The sequence below is a fragment of the Prinia subflava genome, chromosome W (genome assembly GCF_021018805.1).
Source record: "Prinia subflava isolate CZ2003 ecotype Zambia chromosome W, Cam_Psub_1.2, whole genome shotgun sequence".
NCBI lineage: Eukaryota > Metazoa > Chordata > Aves > Passeriformes > Cisticolidae > Prinia > Prinia subflava.
Genome location: NC_086282.1, coordinates 3,877,114 through 3,882,095, shown reverse-complemented (window position 1 = coordinate 3,882,095; position 4,982 = coordinate 3,877,114).

Below are 4,982 nucleotides of genomic sequence, written 5' to 3'. Positions count from 1 at the left end.
TTATGTGTCTTGCTGGGATGTAGATGTGATTTTTAAGGCATGAGGTTGGAATAGTGGAAGAAGAAAGGCAGCCCTGCGCAGCAAACAGGATGTCAAGACAACCCAGTAAGAATGACTGAGTAAATTAAAGGTAAGGAAATATTTTAAAAAGCCAGTACAATACGAGATTTTTAAATTCATAGTCCTGGACTGTGACACTAAAAGATAAATTTCTGTTCTGACATGCTGTTGTTCTGGTAAATCAGGGGGTTTTTTCAGCAAGGAGTGATGAGTAGACAGAGAATAAGGTGGTAGAGATGAAGAGAGATATGGCAAGACAATCACACCCAGCCACACAACAGCATCTGCTAGTAATGTGATGTGCCACTATAACTGAAACCAAAATACATGGAAGCAGGAAAGATAAAAAATGTTTCAAAGGGATTCCCAACTGCTCCCAAGGCAAGGACTTGGACCAGGTCTCTAAGATAAATGACTGAGAAAGATACAGTCTATTCTTGATTTTCTCAGAAATTTTTGGTGTGGCAGTGGAAATAATTTCCTCTTTTTCCTCAGTTTCTCCACTACTTGTTTATATTCACTCTTTACAGAATATCATGAGTAAATCAATAAATTAATGATCATAACTGAGAGAGCACAGTACAGGAAAGCAGACCATCCTCTGCCTGAGACTTTCCCCAGAGAAGTGCTATGAAGGTCCCATCCTTAAAATTTCTTAGTATTGATAAAATTCTGACAACAAAAGTGGGGCTTCACTATCAGAGAGAAAACTGTGGCTATGGTAAAGATCTTCTCAAGGCTTCAAGGTTTAAGTAGTCTCCTAAACATCTTTTTTTTTTGTTTGTTTTTTTTATACTTCATCCCTTGCCTTGTAGCCCAGAACTATGAGAAAGAAAAAAAGGAAACAATGTGATAAATAATTAAAGGACTGGAAATGAACAAATGGAATTAACTGTTCCAAGAAGGGTGAGAAAAGGAACCTGAGAAATATCATCTCTCTTTATCTCTCAATCTGGCAGTAAAATTTACAAAGCATCTTTTTAGAAAGAGAGAGTCTGAGGTTATATATTCCCTGTTTCAGGTTTCTGAGTGAAACAAATTTAAAGGTTTTTTTCAGGTGGGTTTTTTTTATTTCTTTCTACATTATGCTTTCTCATTTTATGACACTTCTCAGACTTGAATCATTCACAGCAGATGGCTCCATGAATACTGGATATTTCCATAAATAATGACAGCTTTCCCTCCAGTCTCCCCACCCTCCTCCATTCCACATGCCCAAATCTTTTGTGTGTTATCTGCAAACACGCATTCAAATTCTGGTCAGCAAACAAGCCTATCTAGTACAATTGTCACTCCCGCAAGCCCGGTAGAATCAGTAAAACAATGAACTCATCATCCCATCTGATTTAAGAGCATATTTTTCCCAAGAAATTCAGAGAAAGAAGGGAAAATCTGTTAGACACTTAACGGAATTTAACACCTCCATGGGTAACTGTAGAGGACCACTGCAGAAAGCATTCTGGGGTAGTCCACAGCACCAGCAATATAGATGTTCTGCACAATGACTTTTCGTTCAGGAGTGGACAGGAAATGTGCTCAGGTCCTTTGAACACCCTGGCCACCAAAGAAGCTCCAAGCATTATAGCAAGTGTGAAATTTGCCCTGAATTTAGCTATGGAAACTGTTTGCACAGGTAGAATTTCTAAAAAAAAATGAGCCTCAAGAGCCAAAAGAAGCACAAAAATCCTTGATGTTGGGGCATAATATTTTTAATTGTTATACAGACAATAAATTATATGTGATGATACAGTCCTAGTAAAAAAATGCAAGGTAACTTTTAGTTTGGGACATTAGGAGGAAAATATGAAAAGATTCATATCAGAACAAAAATTTATGGTTAACTTAGTGCTCCAAGTGCTCATAATCTGCCATCGATATACATTTCTATCAAATGACCCTCTAAATAATTAATAGATCTAATTCTGTCAGTGTTACTAAGGCAGGTTTCCCTGTAGAAGGCTAATGTTATGATTTAATTATTTATTTATGTTATTAGCAGCCCAAATCAGGCTGTTTTAATGAGGTCACAGGCAGCAGATTATCACAACCGACTGGCCTAACAGGAACCTTCAGCACTCCAAGTGATTCCACTGCACAGTCCAGATTCCCACAGGAAACTGCCAACAGGTATTAGAAAGCAGAGCCAGGTCCCTAGCTGTCACTGTGCCGCACGAGACCTCTGTGTCTCTGCACCCCAGGCCAGCCGAAACACAGTGTACAGTGACGGAAGATCAGCCAGCGAGCAGCGTGGGCTGGGCTGATTCTTGTAGGGGGTTCTTGGTTTCTGAGAGAATCTTCTCAGCAGCGATGGATAACGTGACGCAGACAGAGGCAGGAAGGAAGGAGATCGTTGAGGTAGTGACAGGGTTTATTGCACCTGTTCACTGACTCCCAAATTCCTGTGGGAGAACTCAGCGACCCAGGATTTATCCGGATAGGAGAAAGGGAGTGGTAAATTACAGCAACCAATGGAAAGTGTCCTCGGGGCATTTACACAGGCGGGAAAATCAAATTGGACCAACTAGGGATAACTGGGGTGGGTTTTACAATGGCGGGAAAGATGATGGACAAATAACGGACTGTTACATAACAGCAGCAGGTGCATGCATTAACACAACTGAGGGAGACAAAGGAATGCCCACGAGGCTGAACAGGGTATATAAAACTAACTATTACAATAAACTTAATAAACTTAATTTGCACACTGCCACATCTCCCCCTTTTCTGTTTATTAAGATGAGCAAAACTGACACGGAGGAGGCAGATGTTCAGATTCAGAACAGCTGTCTCCAAACCATGGCTGCGTTGTTGGCCACTGCTCCTCAGGAAGGCACTCGTCTTCCCAAGGCTCTTATAAGTCCTCCATCTCTATCTCCTCAAGAACAGTTGCCATAGAAACTTGGTTCACAACTGGTATTGGGGGTGATGTGGTAGTAGGAATTAACTTATGAATCATCCTTCTGATCAAACATATCACAATTAAGGCAATTATAATGACAAATAATATTAACAAACAGGTTTTTAAAATGGATCCAACCCAACTCGAGACCCCCCAGTTCTTAAAGAGGTCATTGAACCAGTCCATCTCCTCCTTGATTTCGCTCACCATGTCCCTCATCTTGCCAATGGTCTTCTTAATGTCCTCAGCATTAGATGACAAATTAAAACTGCAAAGGCTCTCAAACTCCTCACATGTATGTCCATGGAGTAGTAAAAGGTAATCAATTGAGGCCTGATTTTTGAGGGTCACCTGTCTTGTGATTCCCTCGTCTTTCAGGAGGTCACTCAGGGCATTTGAAGTTAGGTTGGCTTGTTTAGCAACCCAGAACTCGAGGTGAGCCAATTCCCCCATGGACTTTGCAAAGGCGACCCATGGGACAAATATCGTGACTGCGACTCCTTTTGGTTTGTTCCAATAAATGATTTCAGAGTCACAATCGGGGTCTAGATTCCTTACGTCTCTTTTTTGAATGGCCGAATTGTATGTACTGTTGTTTTTCCTTAGCCAATTCATTATCTGTGTTTTGTTGGGTGTAAACAAGCCTAATTTTCCCAGTGTACATGGACCTTCAGAAAGGCGAGAGGGGATGCCTGCCCAGGCCTTTTCTCTGCAGATAAGAAACATTCCCCTGGGTAGTGAGATGGGTTTCGTCCACCAATTGGATGCCATGGGCACTTGAGCAACTCGCTCACACCAAGGGTCAGCATGATACGATTTATTAGTTTGCCCAATGTTATTTGGGGCTTTCCCTGATGATTGTGGCAGAGCCATGGTAAACTGGATGCAAACCTGTGCCTTGGAGGACCCAAGAAGCTCAATCTCTGAGGGTTCTCCTTGGAGTTCACTCAGCTTGGACACAAACTTTTGCCAGCCTACCAGGGGATTAATATCTGGAACCTTGCTTCCTGCCACAATAGAGTGGGACCCATCAGGGACCTGGGATCTACTTATCTTTTTGGCTTCCTTCAGCAAGGGTTCGGGCAATTCTCCAACCTTGAATGGGATCCCCACAAGACAGGCGGACAATGGATCTGCGGCTGAGGTTTTGCGAAGGCAAATGTGGTCTTGGCCTGTAGATGTAGTGAGGGTGGCCCAGATATTTGCCTTAGACTGAGGGACGATCCAGGCGTGATGGACCACCAGGAGGTTGGTGAAAAGGAGAATCGTCAGCAGGAGATTTGTCATGATGATGACCTCCGGTCTGGGTTGGATCTTTCGCACTGAAAGGCTGAAAAACAGACTTGAAACAAAGAATAATTAACATGTGGGTTGGAAATATGAAAAAGGTGAGGGGTCCTCCCATTCCCAGAGAATGGGTAGGGTAAACCTGGTATAATTTTGCCTTTTACGGCGTAGCGCCGCAGAAGCGACTTTGCGGTACGTTTCCACTTCTCTGTTTTTTCTTAAATGGTTTCACACATTTTGCGGGAACCCATCTGAGCCCAGTGGGCATGGAGACACAGGCGTACCTGCGCCCCCACGTCACCAGGTCATATGGGCCTTCAACCTGTCCGCTCTCAGGTGACCTGAGCAGGACTGGCGGCTTCTCTTTCTGCCGGAAATCGGAATTTGATCCGAAGTGGCATACGAATGGTGGGTTTAACAACTCGAAACTGCAGTTTAAGAAATTGATCGTGTACAGCCCTCTGGCCAATCGGATCTAGGGAGGTTCAACTTTAAGTACTTGTTGTTGTTGCTCAAGGACCCTTTTGATCTCCTGATGGGTCCGTTCCACTATCGCCTGACCCGTGGGGGAGTGTGGGATGCCTGTTTTATGCTCCACTCCCCATTGCTGCAGAAAGCTGCAGAACTCATCTGACTTGTATGCTGGGCCGTTGTCAGTTTTGAGGCCTTTGGGGATGCCCATGAAAGAGAACGCCTGGATGAGGTGTTTAATGACATCCTGTGCTTTTCCCCCTGT